Below are 20,344 nucleotides of genomic sequence, written 5' to 3'. Positions count from 1 at the left end.
GGTCACACTTTCTTGTTGCTTTGCTGGTGTTACAATTTCTTTGTTGAAAGCTGGATATTTTACAGTGTTGAAAAAGGACTTAAGCCACTTCCATTTTGACCTCTAACTGCCTAATTGATAGTTCCAGCTTTATCTCTTCACTGGAGCAAAAGCCCCTGCGGGCAAACATCCCCTGGAGGGAACGGAGACTACCGGCTCAAGCCATAGGCCTGCTCTGAGCAGCGAGACCCTGCATGCCAGACCCCAAGACCATGACCAACCTGACCACTGCCCACCTGCACGTACCCACCCACCAGCATGCCATGTTTTCCTTATAAAACCCAGACGTATTTTTGGCACTTCGGAGACAGTCCTTGAGGCACTGGGCCGCTGTCTTCCCCGTGGGGATCTCACTGAAATAAATTCCTTTCTTCTTTCCACCACTCATCTCTCTGCCTTTGGAATTTGTCAGCAGTGAGTGGCCAAACCCAGTCTGTTTGGAACCTCGGGAGCCAGGAGCTCTTGCACCCCTACGCCCCCACTACGGTGTGTTTTAGCAACTATGTCTTGTAGTTTCCCTGCTGAGTGTTGTTTGTGTGTTTCACAACTTGCCTGGGCTAAATCTGTGAAGTCGGCCTCCCCTGCAGTGTACATCCACAAATGTCTCTGTTGTTTTGCTTTTCTTGCTTTTTATTCCGTAACCTAGTTTCCTATAGTCACCCCTGTGTTTGCCTAGATTAGTGTTCAGCCGAAGGTTGCCCAGAGGTTGTCCTCAAAGACCCTGAGCCAGGAAGGCCTCCACTCTGCTGATAGATCTATGAAGAAGCTGGAGAGCACATTCAAAGGTCAGGCTTTCATTCCCCCAAGTCTGCCCTGGCTTCTACTTTCCATCAAGCCCTGGCGTCTCCCCTGTACACCTGGCAGGCTCCCTGGGCCGGGGATGTGTGAGTGGCTTGGGCTGCTCCTGTCCCTGTGACGTATGCAAACAGCCTTAGTCAACCCATGATAATGCGGAGGGTTTATCAGTCTCCTCATGGCTGCTTCTCCTTCCTAAATGGCCTGTTAGATTCCTTTTTTTTTTTTTTAAGATTTTACTTATTTATTTGAGAGAGAGAGACAGAGAGCGCAAGCAGTGAGAGGGGCAGAGGGATGGAGAAGCAGACTCCCTGCTAAGCAGGGAGCCTGATGTGGGGCTTGATCCCAGGACCTGGAGATCATGACCTGAGCTGAAGGCAGACGATTAACCGACTGAACCACCCCGGCGCCCTGTCCTGTTAGATTCCCAGGTAGACACCAGTCCATGGTTTGCTATTTCAGGCTAGCAGAGCTGATGGCCCTCTCAGTGCACTGGTTTTGAGATCACCATTTAAACTGATACCGCTCCACATTAAGTGAGCCCACATCGGCCGTGACAAAATTCTGCTGGTTTTTACAAGCTGTCCTGATTGAAGTCTGAAACGACAGAACTGCGGGGGCTGGGAAGAGCCGCAGGCAAGAGCGGTATAGAGTCTTGCTGACCGTACTCAAACTTCAGTAATTCTCATGAACAAACACTTCTCAGTTTGTTGCATATCTCCAGTCAATTTCCAGGGTGCTGAAATGGTTGTCTTTGACAGTTCTGACCAAGCATTATAATTGCTTTTTGGAGAAATGGTTTGTCAAGCTCTTCACAGTCTCATGCTAGAAGTTTCTCTCTGAGCATGAAGTTTTTATAGTGTCTTTCCCAAGCCTGGGGACGTGATGTGCAAAAAAGGTAAGAGCTCTGGGCTGACAGCTTTCTAGTCTGGACTCTGCCACTTACTAGCTCTTGCCTTTTGCGGTTTTCTTAGTAGGAAAGCAATGGGGGTTGGACAGGGTGGTTTCCACAGCTCCTTCCATTTTGAAAATGGGAAGTTTCTCATAGAATTCCCCTAGTAAATTTACACAGAGGACCTAAAAAGATTAACTGACTTCATCCTTTCTATGATCCTGATGTCATTTTTTAAAAAAAGATCTTAATTTATTAAGAGAGAGATGAAGAGCACATGCACAGGAGCAAGGGGAGGGGCAGAGGGAGAAGGACAGAGAGAGCCTCAAGCAGACTCCCCGCTCAGTGCAGAGGCAGATGTGGGGCTCGAACACAAGACCCTGAGATCATGACCTGAGCCGAAACCAAGATTCAGATGCTTAACCAACTGAGCCACCCAGGTGCCCCATCCTGATGTCATTTTTATCTAAAATTTTGTCTTTGAGGAAGCTTGTAAGTGTGTGCTCCTTCTAAGAGGTAAGGAGAGGCTATTGATTTTTTCTCTCTGTCCTTCTTTTCCTTCCCTTCTCTTCTCTTTTCTTGTCTTTTTTTTTTTAATTTTATTTATTTATTTGAGCAACAGAGTGAGCGAGAGAGAGAGAACACAGCAAGGGGAGCTGCAGAGGGAGAGGGAGAAGCAGGCTCCCCACTGAGCAAGGAGCCTGATGTGGGGCTTGATCCCAGGACCTCGGGATCATGACCTGAGTTGAAGGCAGACTCTTTTTTTTTTTAAGATTTTATTTTTATTTATTTGAAGAGATAGAGACAGCCAGCAAGAGAGGGAACACAAGCAGGGGGAGTGGGAGAGGAAGAAGCAGGCTCATAGCGGAGGAGCCTGATGTGGGGCTCGATCCCATAACGCCAGGATCACGCCCTGAGCCGAGGGCAGACACTTAACGACTGCGCCACCCAGGCGCCCCTGAAGGCAGACTCTTAACTGACTGAGCCACCCAGGTGCCCCTTCTCTTGTCTTCTTTCTCTGTCCCTCCCTCCCCCTCTCTTCCTCCTCATATACTCTTCCATCCTGACATGGTGAGCTCTGATGTCATATCAGGCACTGTACGCAGTGCTTCTTACACAAATTGTCTCATTTATTTTTCACAACCTTCACAGGTGGGTCCTTTTCGTAACTACCTTTTACAGATAAGGGAAGTGAAGATCAGAAAAAGTCCCTAGCTGGCTCAAAGCCGAATAGTTGGCTGCTGCCGCTCAATCCCCTCCCATCCCACAGCACCCGCTGCCCAGGTGAACTGGCTGTACGGTGGCTGCTGAGGGGATCCTGTATCTAAGAGAGGAGGCAGGGAGCTGAGGGAAGAGGAAGTCCCTCCTGGCTGTGAGCGATGAGCCATGGCATCCTGCAGACCGTGTAGGAGCTTCGCCTGGCCCTAGACTTGGATGGAGAGGGCAGGGAAGGCCCTTGAGGCAAAGAAAACCAAGTCTTCGAGCTACTGGAGCTCGAAAGTCAATGTGGGGCTCTTTACGGCTTCTTTATGGGTGAGTAGGGACAAGCAAGGTCGGGGATTGTTGAGGACTTTGGAGACAACCCAACGATTTTGAATTTTATTCAGAAAACACAAAAGGGAGGTTCTCAGAAGGTTTTGTTGTGCAAGGAAGGGACAGGTCGGGGGCTGTGCCTTACAAATAACATCATCCCACCATTGTATGTAGGCTGCATTGGATGGCGGAGGGATTGAGAGTACAGAGTCAAGGTCATGGCCCAGAGAGAGGCCTTGAAATGAGGAGACAAGATGGGGGGCAAGAGGCATTACAGAGGAAATTCCACAGGACAGAAGAGGACTTTCAACCTTCAAAACAGAAGTCGAGATTCCACGATAACTCTGAGATTTTATTTCCATTTGGTTAGCTATTTTAGAGCCTCTGGACTGTGTGTCCTGGAAATTATGTCCACAGTTGCTGTTTTATTTTTGCTTTCTAACGGGTCAAGAGCTGGCTGTATATTTTTTTTAATAGGTCATTTGAGTTTTATCTTCTCAAATTCCAAATTGTCAGCTTGTATAATTTGTGATATCTAAAATCTAGTATCGGTTGAGACCACCAGCTTAGAAAAACCAACAACCTGTTTTTCCGTTACCAAAACAAAACATACTCCCCAAATGGCTATTTCCTGACCAGCTTTCGATGGTGGAAGAATTAGGTAATTTGGAGCCATCCCGTAATGTAAGTGGTGGCAGCTTCCCTGTGTTATCACTGCTCCAAGGAGCAAGTGGGCTTCATCCACCAGACTCCGCTTCAAAACACTTCTTGACTTGTGGAACCCTCTTCTACTTTCCTGGGTTTCTGATGCTTTATTTATCACGTTGCTTTAGTTATTACATTAGCAGCCAGGGTACAGCTGTCGGGGTTTGTGTGCACATGTACGCATGCGTGAGGAGGCAGACTCGTGAGGACAGAGGGGCTGTCCTTTCCTTTCTCAAACATTCTATAAATAGAATGCCTGGGTGGCTCACTCGGTTAAGCATCTGCCTTCAGCTCAGGTTATGATCCCGGGGTCCTGGGGATCGAGGCCCTACATCAGGCTCCTTGCCCTGTGGGGAAGCCTGCTTCTTCCCCTGCTCCTGCTCTCTCTCTTTCAAATAAATAAATAAAATCTTTTTAAAAAAATCTATAAATAGCAAAATAGTAGATATAAAACATTACTTTCATTGTTCCCACAGGAGCTAATTCTACCTCTGTTTTCCTGTATTTTTTGGGCAACACATTACTCATTGTAAGTCTTCAATTTTTTTTAGAAGTGATGATATATGGCTCGACTATCCTTTAGGGGACACCCTTGTTTATGCTGTCCTTTTTCTTTCCCTGTTCCATAAACAGGAAATTCAGGAATTCCTGATAGGAAGAACAATATCGCACCCAAGGGGGCCTCAGAGACCACTCGTGGAGGGTGGGGGTGGAATGAAATCCTGCGTTCACAGCCAGGAGTGGTCATGTCACCACTGCCATTGGTCAAGTCTCCCTGAAGCCTAGTTACGCCCCCAGGATAGATGGGATTGGCTCTGTGACTTAGTTCTTTTCCAGCTTTCTAACTACAATTCCATCTGAATGATGAAGCCCATTCTTGCTGCAGGAGAGAGGGAAGAAAGTCATTGCTCATGTCTTACTTGTCCAGCCTCTGAAGGACTCCAGATTGGTGAACCCCACAGGGACAGTGCCTGGCTTTCATAAATATCCTTAAGGAGGCCTTATTTTTCCTACATTCTAGCTTTATGTTTTCCTTTTTTTTTTTTTTAAAGATTTTATTTATTTATTTATTTATTTATTTATTTATTTATTTGAGAGTGAGTGAAAGTGGAGAGAGAGCATGAGCAATGAGCAGGGAGCCCGATGTGGGGGCTCAATCCTGGGACTCCGGGATCTTAACCTGAACTGAAGGCAGATGCTTAACTGACTAAGCTTAACTATGTTTCAGTAAGAGCTGTGAGCCTGACTTGGCCCCTACAATCTTATAGAAAATATCTCCTTTCCCTGCCTTCCTTCCCAAGCCCAGCATTGTCAAAGAGAAGAAGGTTGGAAGAAGTAGATCTAGGATCTCCCCTGGAGTCCACTTGCCCTGGTGGAGCTCACCAGCCCTCTGCCCTCAGCAGCTGTTTGATTTGGGCTTTGCTGGGGAGGCTCCGGGAGGCGGGGCAGGTGCTGCCCTTCTGCATGGCACCTGGAACAGTCAATATTGAAAGGTCTGTTTGTTTTTTTTGGCCTCCACCTGTTGGCAACTCCATAATCATAGCCACTCATAATAAGGAAGAAGGGGCAGCAGGGGAATTCCTGTACTGGAACAGTGAATGTTTCCACTGTTCTCCCCAGGGGACCAAGAGAGAGGAATGGGCCTTCAGTAGAGAGCAGTATGTGAGCAAGAAAACAGAGAGATGCCAGGAGGGAGGGTGCCCTGGAGCTTAAAGGTGACTCAGGGAGCACACCTCTGGGAAGTGCCCCTATGCCCTCCAAGCCTACCTGCTACTCTCCGGGTACTGGGTGCTCCCTTCCTCCACCGGGAGCAGCAGCTCACAGCACAGGTGTCTAAGTACTAACCCCCCCCCCAAACCACGAGGGCTTGCTCAGACCCTCCAGCCATTGTGTCCTGTGCCTTAGTGAACACCCAGGAGCTCCCTCCACCTTCCTCTCATGCCTCGCTCCCCATCCTCATACATCTCTATTTCTCTCACCCCTGGTTCTGAGATTAAGGGGCTTCCTCACCCCCTCTTGCCTCACCCCCTCTTGTGCCTCCAGTCCCCTCTGCTGCCTCTTCTGGAACCAGGTCCTTTGACCCCTCTGCACTCCCCATTCCTTCTTTCTTCATTAGATTCTTTTTTTTTTTTTTTTAAGATTTTATTTATTTATTTGACAGAGAGAGAGAGGCAGGAAGAGGGAACAGAAGCAGGGGGAGTGGGAGAGGGAGAAGCAGGCTTCCTGAGGAGCAGGGAGCCTGATGTGGGGCTGGATCCTAGAACGCTGGGATCACAACCTGAGCCAAAGGCAGACCCTTAACGACTGAGCCACCCAGGCGCCCCTCTTGATCAGATTCTTGACCTTGGTCTACAAACACCCCTGAGCCTTCTCTGCATTTCTCTTGCCTCCACTGCCAGCCTCTGTGAAAGTGGCCCCTCCTCACTTCTCCATTTCCTCACTTCCCATCCACTCCTGAGCTTCCAGCACTCCCCCAAGTAAAAACGAAAACATAACAAAACAAAACCCCTGTTACAGAACCAGCGGAAAGGGAGAAAGGGGTACTACCATGTGCTCCAGCACCACAACGGCTTGCCCACCTAGAAGAGGCTGGGGGGTGCACTGGGGCCGGCGTCTGGGGAAGGAGTCATGGAGAAGGGGACATTTCAGTGGGGTCTGGATGCATGGGTAGGCATGGGTCTGGATGCATGCCTGCTCCACAGGCAGACGAGCCCGCAAGGGCATTCCAGGCAAAGCAAGAACTCCCATCCCCTGCTGTTGGGCAACAGCCTGTGTGCCAGCAGGGGCGCGTGTGTGTGTTTGGGGGAGACCCGGTGAGGCTGGAAAATTAGCTGGTGGCCAGAGAGTTTGCCCAAGAGGGCCTTGTGTACCAGACTGAGGGTTATCCTTCAGCCTGAACCTTGAGAGGCCTCTGGACATTTATTTAACAGTTTATTAATAAATATGTGTTGGATGTTTTATTATACGGGCATGCATGCCCACAGTTCACTGTATAGGAGAGACAGGAAAGCATAAAGGACAGAATGCACGCAGTTGACAGCTGGAGTGGACCTGGTTGGAGGTGGTGGGTTTTTCAGGGGTGCAGACCCACAAGGAGAGAAAGGCAGGGCTCCTGGGGGCTGTGCAGCCTGTAAATATTCTGGAACCAGGGCAAGGGGCCCAGGGGGACTCGGAAACAGAGGGGCGCGGGAAGTCTGACCAGTCAGGCAGGCTAAGTCAGCAGCAGCCCCGCCCTCAGCACCCAGGCTCCCTGGCAGTCTGAGGTCGCCTCACGCCCGCCCAGACCCCACCGCGCGGCGTGTGCGGATCCCGGAGGGCGCCCAGGGGGCGGCGGCAACGACAGCTGGGGCTCCAGGCACGCCGCTGCCACTTCTGTGGCGCCGGGGGCTGGTTCAGCCGGCGCGGGTTGGGGCGGAGAAAGTGGAGCAGCCCGACCTGACAAGAGGCTACCGGACAGCTGTGAGCTCAACCTAGGCGCGGGCGGGTAGGAGGGAAGGCGGCGACTGCCAAGGTACGGTGAAGGAGGGTTGGAGGGTTGTGGGCTGCGCGCTTCCCCTGCCCCCTCTGCCCGGGACATTCCGGGAGGCCTGCGCTTCCTCTCTGTTCCCCCGGGCGATCAAGTGTGTGCGTCTGTGTGTGCAGCACATGGAGTTGGGGGGGGGGAGGCAGGGGAGGGGCTGCCTCCCTCCCCCAGGGGAACAGCAAGGCTCCCCCACCCCTACCTGGCCCTTGCTGCCTAGTCGTGCAGATCCCTGAGGGGGGCCGGAGGCAGGCACAGAAGCACTGGGGTTGAGATCAGGAAGGACCTCAGGGACCCTTTTGCCACACCCAGTCTCTTCATTTTACAGGTGGGGAAACTGAGACTTAGAGGGCCGAGACTCGCCCAAGGTCACAGGTCTAGAAAGGAAAACTCACTCGCAGGTCCACGTGGACCAGGACAGCAGCATGGCTGTGGTCTTGTGTAAAAACAAAAAACTGAGAGAGAGAGAGAGAGAGAGAGAGAGAGAGAATCAGAAGGCAAAGAGACAGAAAGAGAACCTCCCAGAACAAAGGAAGAGGGTCAGGAAATGGGCTGATACTGAGGCTGCACTTCCTCCCTGGCCGTGTTGTGGTCTGGCCACGTGACTCAGCCGGCCCTGCTGATTCTGGCCCAGGTGTGCGCGCCCGTGCGTGCATGTGTGTGTGTGTGTGCATGTGTGTGTACGTGTATGTATGCACCACGATGTAGTGAGTCTCCCCGAGCGTTTGGGAAGGCCCGTTGAGTCGTATGTCTGTCCACTTATACACAGTGAACTTGTGGGGGACCTGCCCCGTGTTTGACTCTGAGGCTTTTATAGACAGCTTCTGGCATCAAAGGGACCATTTTAAAGCTGTTATTGTTTTTAAATTTCCTTTAAACAACACACACACACACAAAATGGCCCATTATTTCCACTCATCCATCTAGTGGCCAGGTAATTTCTTTGACATCTCAGATTGTTTCCTTTCCTTTAAGAGAAATTTGGTGAGGCCCAGTTGAATTAGATCCAGAAAGTGTCCGGTCCACGGGAGTGCAGGGTCTGTGGGAGCTGCCAGTAAAGTCGGAAGATCCCAGCCCGCACAGGCAGTTTCCTGAGGCGCAGACAGGGAGGAAGCAGAGAGGAGGGGGTGGCAGTGGGAGAAGAGGAAGGGGGGCACGGTGAAGAGAAGAAGGGAGGAACAGCTGAGCCCATAGCACGGACCACTCCGTGGCATGGGCAGAGCTCTCTTTGAGGACCTGCACTTTGGGAAAGGGGCTCCCTAATGCTCAGAAAGGTCGCATGAAGCAGGGAGATCACCAGAGTGACGTAACAAAAGACAAGAGTCAGTCAGCCTGATAATTTCTCATGCAATCCATTCACTTTTGAGAGTGAAAAGGAGAGTGTTAATAACAATGCCTCTGGCAGGACACCCTGGACAGACAGGTCATCCTCCAGACAGCCAGTACACGTTCAGGGGCAGACGTGTGTTTCCTGGCTTAAGCCTCACTACAACCCTGTTGCCCTGCTGTCATTCCCATTTTATAGAAAAATTAACTGAGGAACAGAGAGGCAAATTATCATGCCCAAGGTCACACAGCCAGGAAGGGGTAGAGGCAGAATTGGAACCCAGGCAGTTTGGCTATTCCAGAGCCTGGACCTTCAGCATCCCACGGCGACCCTGGCCATCCACTCACAACGAGCATCAGGATAGAGAGGACTCCCTTGTCCCTTGCCAGGACTCAGCTTTTGGCTCCATTTCCCCTTCACAGCTGCTCTCAGTTGTCCACTTAGCCTGACTCTATCTGGGTAACAGGACAGCTGTGGTGGAAGGTGAAGTGACCGGGGGTGGGGGGAAGGAAGCATGCCGTGGGCTTGGTCGTCCACAGGCCCTGCACCTTGTCCAGGCGCTCTTGGCCCCCCAGTTTCTAGGTTCTGACTCATTCTTGCCTGGTAACTGCTCTGGCCTTTCAGACATAGGTCCCTGAGGACATACGGACTGAGTTAGACATAGCAAGATCCTCTCGAAGGCCCGTGTTGCAGTGGGTTGCTCAAGGCCCTTGTCTGCCTGGGGTGACCCAAGGGGGCCCCCCTTGGATGGACAAAGTGACATTCAGGGGCCTCTCCCAGCTTGAGGAATATGGGATTTTCTTCTGTGACAGGTTCTCGTGGAGACGATGCATTCCCTTTGTGGGTTTGTTCTGGCTCCCGGTCCTGGCTTTCTCAAAATGTCAGCGAGGCTCTTTCCTCCGGGCCTGCCTGTTGACACAGCCTATGGGCTGGCTGGGGGAGGCGTTTACAGGGGCAGCATCTCAGCGGAGGCCAGAGCCTGACCCTGGGTGATGCCCCAGGCGCTTGTAGGAGATACAGGCTCCCCACGTGGTCAGGTTCCAAGGACCTCTGCCCCACTGAACTTGCGCTGAGGACCCCTTGTTCACATGACAGAGCTGCCTGGGCCTGAGAAACTGTGGGAGGGAGGGAACCGTTCCTTTTGTAAGGGCGCTCCCTCGGTCAGCACCCAGCCTGGGCTCCTGGCGCTGCCCTGGGTCTGTGCAATTCTCAGCCCCACTGGGCTCGGATTAAAAGTGAGAAGGTGAGACTTAGCACCAGGCTGGGGTGTGCCGAGACCTTCTGGGGCCTGCAGTGTGGCTGCCCTGCGCCCCCCTCTCCCCCGCCGGGCCTGCATTTGCCTTCCTGGCCAGGCACCTTCTTTGACTCCCCCTTTTCTAACTCACAGCAGCACCAGGGAAGTAGGAGGCTGGCTATAGTGGCTCAATTACCAGGGCAGACAAGAAGAAAATCTCCCATTAGCCGGGCGATTGGTTCATTTTCACTTTATTTATTTTAGTGAGTGCTCCGTGTTGAGCTCCGGGATTTGCAGCTGGCCCAGGTAAATGGATGGAGCTTTGCCACGTTGAAGCCACCTAACCCCACAGCTGCACCCACTGGGAGGGAAGGGGAGGAAGACGGACTTCCTGGAGCCCCACCCTGAGCAAACACGGAAATTCAGGGACCCTCTTAACCCTGCACCGGGAGGCTGGGTGCACAGAAATGTGCCAGGCGTGGCTGAGAGCTGGGCACGAGTGAACTTGTTCAACCCTTACCCCAGCCTCATGAGATAGGTACTGTTATTATCATTCTCCCCATTTCATAGCTGAGGAAGCCAAGACCCCGAGAAATGGAGTCACGTGCCCAAAGGTCATACAGCTAATAAGAGACCAATCTGGGATTTGAACCCCTGCAGCCTGGCCCCAGGGCCGCGGCCTCAACCATTCCTCAGGCTGCCCCTGTGAATGTTGAGCCCAGAACCAGAACCACACTGGTTCTGACCCGAACCAGCCATGTGTCCTCGGCCTGAGGGTCTTCCCTCTCCAGTGAAATGGGACTAATTACCCGCCAGTCCATCTCACGTGAGCTAATGGGTATGAAAGAGCGCCCTGGGGAAGGCTTTCATGGTCTCTCTGGTCGGGGTGGCTTTACCTGTTGAGTTTGCTGCCGAGCTGCGTGGTCCAGGGCCCTCCCCTCTTGTTGGTCCCAGTCAGCGTGTGAGGCTTAGGCTGAGAGTCCCCAGAGGGCAGAGACAGCCCTACGGGGCCACCTCAAGGTCCCCAGGAAATCTGGTTTAAGAAGAGAGGGCATGTCCCCTCTGAGGGATGGGCTACAAAGTTAGGCAGTGCTGTTGGATTGCAGAGCACGCGGAGTCAAGCACATTTCTTGTGGCGTCACAGAGCAGCTGGGATTTGAGCTGGACCCAGAAGAGCGGGTCTGCTTGGGAAAGGCACAGGGAAGGTGGAGGCATCGGAGGCAGGGCCTGGGCCAGAGTGCAAAGTACAGTGGATGGAGGCATGTGGGTGGGTGGCAGGAGGACCCTCCTGGTTGGAGGGTCCCTACAGGGGTCCATGTCACCAACTCACCACGTCCAGCTTCCACACCACATCCAGCTTCTGCACCACATGGATGCCCCTGGGGCTTTTAATGACAGCTGGGAAATGCTCCTGGGCCCCGGCCTGTGGCCGGGCCCAGGCCACGGGGCATTTGCAGCAGCAGCGCCCTGAGGCACAGGATAGCCCTTTACTCTCTGGAACGGCGGCACCAGGCTGGCGTGCCTTTCTGCCGACATCAGAGAGGTCCTGGCCAAGGGAGTAGAGACATTGGCCAGAGAGGGTACTTGTGCCTCCAGCCAGGGTTTGCTTTTCTCTAGGGAAGGAGGGGTGTCAAAGCTGCTCTGTTTAAAACCTGAGCATGACTGAAAGGGGCATTCTTCCCAAAGGCAAGGGTTCTCTCTGAGCTGGACGGCCGCCGCACTGTCCCCAGAGAACCTGGAGGGGAAGGGGAAGAGATCCTTGGAAGTTTCCTTCTGTTTCATCTGAATCATGGTCAGAAATAACTATCAGGGAGATACCACCAGGAAAGACAAACTATTCTGTGTAAGAATCTTCGATCTTTCTCTGATGCCATGGTCTGTGGTAGATGTGGATTCTCAGGTCTTTGGGGGGCTGGTATTAAACAGGTGTCCGCATAAGGATCAGCTCCATGTGTTGGGGGTGGTAGCCTTTGGGCTGGGGTCTGGGTGCACGGGAGAGAAGGTGACCCTAACTCTCCTTTATGTTACTTTTGTTTTGATGTCTTCAGTGGGCTGAGAGTTGAGTTTTAGGGTACTGCTTTATATTATTATTTATTTTTTCATTAAGAGAGAGAGAGCACGTGAGTGCAGAGGGGCAGAGGGAGAAGGAGAGAGAAATTTAAGCAGGCTCCATCCACATCGCGGAGCCTGGCGCGGGGCTCCGTCTCATGACCCTGAGATCATGACCTGAGTGGAATCCAGGAGTCGGTTGCTTTACCTCCTGAGCCACCCAGGCACTGCTATTTTTGAATTTTTTGTGGTAATGTGGTCTTTTTTTTAATGGGAGTAAAATATACAGAATATAAAATTGACAGTTTAAACTATTTTTAAGTGGGCAGTTCGGTGGCATTCAGAACATTCACAGTGTTGTGCGGCCACCACTACCACCACCAGACCTTTCTACATCTTCCCAACTGTTAGGGTTTGGTATTAACCCTGACCCCTGAGAGTTCCACGGTCGTTCTCTGTCTCAGCTTCCTTTCCTGCAGTGGCCTGGCCATCAGATGCCCCCTCCACCTGGGCAATCTTTCCGCTGCTGTTCCTTGTTACTTTCTGGTTTTTGAGTTTGTATTTGTGTTTGTTTTTATTCTCTGCTTCCGTCACATGAACTTCTGTGAGACTGCCCTCTTTGGGCTGGGTTCTGTGCTGAGCATCTTATATGGTACCTCGTGTATTTCTCCCACTGGTCCTATATGGTAGTTATTATCACGCACTGCTCTGAGATGCTACATCCCACGGCCATGGGAATGTCAGAGGCAGGGTTTGACTCTGAACTCTCTGATCTTCCTCCTTTGTCTAGGTGGGAATGTCACTCTCTAGACGCAAGCACAGGCAGCCCTGCCTCACACGTTAGTGTCTACTCCAGAAGGTTTCTAGAATCTGCATAGATTTGGGTATGTATTACGTGAACAATTTTCCATTAGGGTTCTTAACTGGAGACTTTAGCCAAAAAAGATGTGACTGAAAATAGCTTAATTACATACCGTAGATAAACTGCTAATGGAATTTACCAAACTGCTAAATTAGGCTTTTCAACTAATTACACACGTAGTATAAAGTGCTAGTTTAGCTTTGACCATGGGTCCCTCTCCAGGCAGAGAGATGGCCGATCCTCTCTGGTGGCTGGGGCTTGGTCACCCTGTCCGTTCTTCTTCTTAGTCATGATGGGTTGTGCTTTTCTGTCCCCTTCTGGTGTCTGATGTAGCTTGACTCTGCATTTACTCAGGACGAAGTAATGTATCCCTGCGGTGTGGTCATCCGAGCTGCAAATATGCCAGAATGTATTTCCCGTTTCTCCAGCGGACATTCCTTCTAGCACTTTTCTCTTCTGCAGTGGGTCTCTCTGGCACCTTTCCTGCTGCGTGTCATCACCCTCTTTGGACTGTGCTAGCCCTGCTGTGTGGCCCCCTTACTCACATTTCTGGGGTTTTTCTTTGCTTGGGGCTCAGCGTTCTGGTTTTGGTAGATGTGGCTCCAGTCCTGTCAGCTGGAGAAGCAGGAAGGTGTCCTGAAGCCCTTCCCGTGGGCGCCATGCAGAAGATCACTTGTGAGCGGCTACCATGTGCCTGGCACTGCTTCTAATCTAGGACTCAGCATCCCTATTCTACAGATGAGGGAACTGAGGCAGAGAGCTTAAACACCTTGTCTGAGTTCACACATCTTGTTCTCCATCATCGACACCTCCCTCCCCGTGCCGATCCTTCTACACCAGGCCAACTCCCTACAAAGGCTAACCCCTTGGACTGTGGGGTGTGCTGAATACGGGGGCTCTGCTAACACACCTGTAACAGGGGAACACATTGCCCTGACTTCACACTAGGTAAGCTGCTGCGGGGTCAGGCCAGTCAGAAATAGAGGGGTGGGGAAGGCCAGCTCAAAAGTCTGCTCTGGAACTTCTTTTTAAGGAATGCAATTTTAATACACTGGACCACAGCTTGAATCCGAAACAAAGACGCAAAAAGGAACTGCTAAGTGAAATGAATGTTAATGAAAAAAATTACTAGGCCTCCATTATGTAATCACACATTGCAAACTAAAAATATTTTTTTAAACACACAAGCCCTATTTACTGGAGTTAGAAATAGAATAAAGAGCTCTAATTTGTTCTGAATAACAATCACAGTACACCACATACCACATCTGAATTTTCGGGCACTTTAGGGACTAAATCAATGTGGTTTTCCTGAATATTAATACCACCCCCCCAAACCCAAAGACCTCAACCAAATGGATCTGCAGATACTGAGTGAGCGCCTACTGTGTGTAGTGTGTCGTGCGGAGAGAAAGAATGAAGGCCCTAATACTTGTTTGGACAGCACAGGTGACTGCTGGCAAGCGAGCAGGATAGGGTGTGTGTACCCTTGAAGGAAATGGGCTCTGGGGAGGCATCACAGTGTACACGAGAACTGAGCTGGGCTTTCAAGAACGATCTGGAGATAGGAGGTCTCGGGAGTCCTGTGAGGAATGTTCGTTGAAGGTCCTTCAGTTCATTTTAGTAGGCAGTGTCTGAGGGCCCTTCTGCAAGGAAATTAAGACATACCTTAACCCTACCAGTATTTTTCAGGGCTACCTTGTCCTGCTTCTGCCGGTCATCACTGACTCAGTTTACATCTAAAAAACGTGACGAGCCAGGACTCTCTGATCCTTCCTCTCTCACATAGACGGAGATGCTGTATATAGAGTCAAGCACAGCCGGCCCTGCATGGGCTCCTGTGTGTCTACACTTGGAAGTTTCTAGAATCTGCATGGCTGTGGGAGTGTTACATGGAGCTTGCTCTGTGAGGATGGAGACGTGTTCAGCACCCTGCGGAAGGTTCTATAGGGCTGTAGTGTGGAAGCAGGCAGGGCCCCCCGCAGAGACTCACCCCCCTTCATACGAAGTTACCCACCAGGAGAGCGAACCAAGACAGACTCAGGAAAAGAGCAGGTGATCACTTTTTGAACCGAAGGCCCACTACTGAATTCTTTCGTGTCTGCCACCTGATTTCTTTTCAGCCCTGGTCAGAGGACCACAGGCTTCCACATCGGAGGCCTGGTCACGCGGCGAGTCCAGTCCTTTCTGCCCCTGCCTGCCTGGGTCCCCGACTCGTTTTCACACCATGCAGCCAAGCCCTGCTCTGTCTGCGTGGCCGAGTCAGGGCTGGGCTGTCCCAGACGCCCTTTAGAAAGAGAGGCTAACTCGCCCAGTGACGGTCATGGCCAACTGCCTTGCCCTCCCCCAGGGAACACACGTGCCCACTCCCCTGCTAAGTGCAGTTAGCCCAGAAACTCCAGGCTGATTGGGCCTCATTAGTGCTCCCGAGCAGGCTTGGTTTTTTAGCCTGAGATGCAAGCTGAGAGACAAAGCCCTGCCTCCTGCCCCCTGCCCTGTCCTAGCCAGATGCAAATGATGGGAGTCCTGATGAGGTCCTCCTGGGATGCGGTTATCTTAGGACCTGGCCCCCGGGAGCGGGAGCAGGTGGACAGACAGGCGGGAAAGCTTGGGCAGAGCAATGGTAGCTCGCAGCAGGTGCCTGGCCCTTGCTAGCTGTGGTCCTTAGGCACCTCATTGATAAAATAGCTGCCCTCCATATCTCTGCGGCATGTCGTAGCCGTGGACTGAAGCAGTGACAATGTGACAGCACTTTACAAAGATAAAACCTTTTAAATGAAGGCTGCTGATGCTTTTTGCAGCCGAGCAGTTTCCATCCGTTCACCACGCTGGGCTAAATGAGCCCTTTGCTTTGTAGGTCATTAAAATAAGTCCATGGGTGTCATCTTGGGGCTCAGTGCCTTTTATCAATAAAGTGAGCTGCACTGCCTCCTTAAGGCTCGGCCAGTGACCCGAGACCAGGCCAGACTCTCGGGCAGGAGTGGGAAGGGCCCAGGCTGAGTGGAGCCCTGGGGAGCCTGGGGTCTGCTTCATCCGAAACAGCATGGAGATACCCCACAAGTTGAGCGTGAATAGGAGGCTTTGTCATCTTTAAGAAACAATCCCCAGGGTGTCCTGATATCCAGAGCTTCTGCCCAGGGGTGTGGGGAGTAGAGGTAACCTTGGAAAGGACAGGCTGGAAGATGAAGGGTATCAGTGAGCACAGGGGAGTGTGGTCAGACACCCGTCAGCTGCACTCGGTATAGTAGATTCACATCAACTCCTTCACCGAGCGCCTTGCAGGTCCCTGAGCCAGAAGCCAGGATTCTGACTCTCCTCCTTAGCTTAGAGGCAAGGACCGTGGAAGCGAAGCCACTTGCTCAAGGTCAGCGGGGTAGTAAGTGTGGAATCAGAATTCGGATGCAGCTGCTCGGACTGCAACTCCCCCACGCCTAATAGGGTAAGGCTGGCACCCTGGGGATGATCCCCCGGGTTGACCCAGCTCTCTGCACTTGGTACAGCAGTCCCAGGCTCTGCTTTTAAACGTTCACAGCAGAGCAGTGAGGTAAGTACTATGCTGGGTGTTATACACCCGGCCGTGCACGCTAAACGAAATGATGACTGTGGAAAACAGTACATTGTAAAATGCTCTACAGATATGATGTAATTACTGCCCCCAATTCACAGGTGAGGAAAATAAGATCAGAGGGGTTCAGTGCTTGCCTACAGACACATGGGCACGGATGGCAGAGTAAGGATGCCAGCCTGGGTCTTAGAACTTCAGGATTGGTGTTTGTTTCCTTGACACCATCAAAGGAAGATTGCTTCTGGATTGATCTGTCCCCTCCCCAGTTTTGTCCCCCCTCGTCACCCACCCACCCCACCCTCCCCACCAAACTGTTGCCAAATGAAAATTAGGCAGAGAACCTCAAGGGTTCTTAGCTGCCTTTTCTCTTTGTCTGTAGTCCTTATGAAACAGGGTGATGTCAAGGGTGGAGTTAGGGAGCGTGTCTTTCCGCATGAGGACTGGGTTACAGAGGTGGCCCCACAGGGGTTGTCCGTGTGCTGCTCGTTGTCTCCTCATTGGCAGAAGAGCCCTGGGGCTGGGAAGTGGGTGATATGGGTCAGTTTACCCTGTGGATGGGCCAACACGTTTGTTATGACCTCATAAAACTGTGAGTGCACATTATTAAGATTATGAGTTAAGCTGAAATCTAGGGTGTATGTATCCCTGGAACCTGTGTGTAAAAATAAAGACATCATAGATATTGTGTTGGCAAGACCTTAGGCACGATACTGAAAAGGTAACAAGGAGACAGGTGCTAAGCAGCTGTTCTGTGGTGTACCTTCCTCGGCTGTGACAAAGTGCCACAGTGTGTCTTGTACCCAAGCAGAGGCAGCCATTCTCCGTTGCTAACAGTCTCCTCCTTACTTGTTTGTTTATTACTTTTGGAAGAGATAGGAAATTAGGGTTTACCTGACATCTTCTAGATGCAGAAGCTGTGTTGGGAGCATTTGTATGCGTCTGCTCGTTAATTCCTTACAACAACCTCACGTAAGTGGTATTATTATACGAATTTTTAAGATGAAAATTCAAGTTTCCCAGGTAGTAAGGTAATAAGACATGACAGCAAGAGATGAGTGCAAGCACGTCTGACTCCAGATCTACGCTGTTTGGTCAGCGGACTGAGAAAATCCATTTTCATTTTCCCTGCTCTTCATTCCTTCTGTCTTCTCAGATCTTCCACCTAGGATTGCTTTCCTCCTGTCGGAAATACACCTTTTAAAAATGTCCTTTCGTGAGGGTCTGCTTGTGGCAAACTAGAGTTTTGTTTATGGATAATGTCTTCATTTCTCTTATTCTTTTTCTTTAATTATTTTATTTATTTGTTAATAATCTCTACACCCAACATGGGACTCGAACTCACAACCCCGACAGCAAGATTTGCATGTTTAACCAAGTGAGTCAGCCAGGCGTCCCCATTTCTCTTATTCAAAAGAGTGTTTTCTACAGCATTCTCAGATGATGGTTACTCTCAGCATGTTGAGAGCATTTGACCACCATCTTTCAGCTTGTAATTGTTGGAACGTAGCTTGTCTCTTCTCATTGGCAGCTTTTTTTAAAAAAGATTTTATTTATTTATTTATTTGAGTGAGTGTGGGGGTGAGGGGGTTGCAGAGAGGTGGGGAAAGACTTGCTAGCAGACTCCCCACTGAGCATGGAGCCCAAAGTGGGGCTCAGTCTCATGACCCTGAGGTCATGGCCTGAGCTGAAACCAAGAGTCAGATGCTTAACTGACTGAGCCACCCAGGGTGCCCCTCCTTGGCTGTTTTTAAGATACTCTCTTTGTCTTTTGTGTTCTGCAGTCTCACTGACATATAACTGTTGTATATTTGCTTTTATTTATTCTTGAGATTCATTGGCATTCTTGAATATGTGTATTGGTATTTTCCTCCCTTTTAATATTTATTTGAGAGACAGAGTGTGCACGTGGGTGTGAGCAGGGGGAGGGGTGCAGAAGGAGGGGGAGGGAGAATCTCAAGCAGACTCCCCACTGAGCGCAGAGTCCAACACAGGGCTCCATCTCAGGACCCAGAGATCGTGACCTGAGCCAGAGTCAGATGCTCAACCAAATGAGCCAGCCATATGACCCATCTTTCCTCCCTTTTGAAAATTTGTAGCCATTATCTGTTCAAATGCTTTCTCTCTCTCTTCCCTTTCTAGGACTCCAAATAGACACCTGCTAGCTTCCATTTCTCATGTCTCTGAGGCTCTCTTTCCTATTTTTCTCAGTCTTCGTCTTTCTGTGCCGCATTTGGTTAGTTTGTTTTGACCTAGCTCCCAGCTCACTACTTCTTTCTCAGACTGTATCTAATATGCTTTTAGGTCTGTCCACAGATTGCAATTTCATTTGTTTAATTTTTATTTCTAAAAATTCCCTTTGGTCCATTTTTTCAAATCTTGATTATTTCTCATATTTTGTTGTTGTTGTTGTTGTTCCTTATACATACTTGCAGGCTCGCCTTTAATTTCTTTAATGACATTACAGTCATTATTATAATCAGAACCTGGATATTCCATTAGCTGAAGAAGTCCCTGGCCACTGAAGTCCTTCCTTTGTTGCCAGCTCATCAATGCTGTTAGAAACATTTTTAAAAATATATTTTTTGTACAAGATTTTTTGGTTGTTTTGAGTGGGAGGGTCAAAGTACTTAGCCTACCATAATGTTAGAAATAGAAGTCTAGCATATTTATTTAAAATTGAGATGTGAAACATAAGGCATAGAGCGAAGGACCACAGGGGAAGGGAGGGAAAACTGAATGGGGAGAAATCAGAAAGGGAGACAAACCATGAGAGACTCTGGACTCTGGGAACCAAACTGAGGATAACAGAAAGGAGGGGGGTGGAGGGATGGGGTAGCCGGGTGATGGGTATTAAGGAGGGCGTGGTGTGATGAGCACTGGGTGTTACACACAACTAATGAATTGTTGAACACTACATCAAAAAACTTAACGATATACTATACTGGCTAACCGAACATAATAAAAAAAATAAAATAAAATTGCCAAAATGATGAGTGGAAAAAGTAATCCCATGGAGGTTGGCCTGTGGGACCTAGAATTGTCCTTACTGTACTGAATGTATTTTATGAATGCCCTGAACAGTGCATGCATGCCTTAATGAGAAGCCGGTCAGCGTGGCTGCCACAGCCCAGTGGCCAGTGATGGAGGCTTGTTCTGCTCTGAGCCCCGCCCCCAGAGGACGTGACCCTGGAAATAGTATGACCAAACAAGGAGGTCTTCAAGAGGCCTCCTGTCTGAGGGATCATTTTATCTCTAAGGGATTAGGGCGCCCTGTGGAGAGGAGGGCTGGGTAAGTCTTGTCTCCAGTTGCTGCTGAGTCCTAGCTTGGTCTTACCGCTGCTTGGAATTCAGGGGTACATGTTACTCCATGCCCCCATTTGCCACACCCAATCCCTCAGTCCTCCTGATCCCCCCTACCAAGTAGCTCCAGGGTCTGTTCACCCAACCCACTCATCGGGCACCCTGGTGCAAGACACCACCACCTCTTGTCTGGGCCAGGACATTTCCCCAGCTGCTGTCCGCGTATCCACTCCCTGCCCCTCCTCTCCCTTCCCCATTTCATTCCCCACAAGGACCCAGAGTCATCTTTTAAAAAATACAGATCAGATTGTGACTCTCCTCAACTTTTAAGCTTAGCATCAGTGATTTCCTACCACCGCGTGGATGAAGTCCCCTATCCCTAACCTGGCCCACAGAGCGCTGTTCTTTAACCTCATCTCTGCCCACTCCTTGCCATGTTAAAATTGTGCTCTTCCCCTTGATTTCCTCCCATTTCCTGAACACATGAAAGCTCTTTCTCCCTGACAGTGTTTGCATCTGCCGT

At 50.5% G+C, this 20,344-nt stretch overlaps 1 protein-coding gene across 15 annotated transcripts in view; it reads left to right on the top strand.

The window, feature by feature from the left end:
• Window positions 1–6,964: 6,964 nt before the first annotated feature.
• CRACR2A (calcium release activated channel regulator 2A) overlaps window positions 6,965–20,344 on the top strand; it is a 132,196-nt gene continuing 118,816 nt past the window's right edge. For 6 of the 15 annotated variants that reach the window (XR_004621189.1, XR_004621190.1, XM_034644970.1 and 3 more), the window contains exon 1: window positions 6,967–7,475. The gene's annotated coding sequence lies outside the window, so the exon portion shown is untranslated. Of the gene's footprint in view, window positions 7,476–12,884; window positions 12,979–20,344 lie in introns of all 15 variants that reach the window. The other 9 variants (XR_004621191.1, XM_034644964.1, XM_034644968.1 and 6 more) reach the window with 4 other exon arrangements.

The sequence above is a fragment of the Ailuropoda melanoleuca genome, chromosome 16 (genome assembly GCF_002007445.2).
Source record: "Ailuropoda melanoleuca isolate Jingjing chromosome 16, ASM200744v2, whole genome shotgun sequence".
Lineage (NCBI taxonomy): Eukaryota > Metazoa > Chordata > Mammalia > Carnivora > Ursidae > Ailuropoda > Ailuropoda melanoleuca.
The sequence above is the reverse complement of the archived record's forward strand: the minus strand, read 5'-3'. Positions and strand labels throughout refer to the sequence as shown.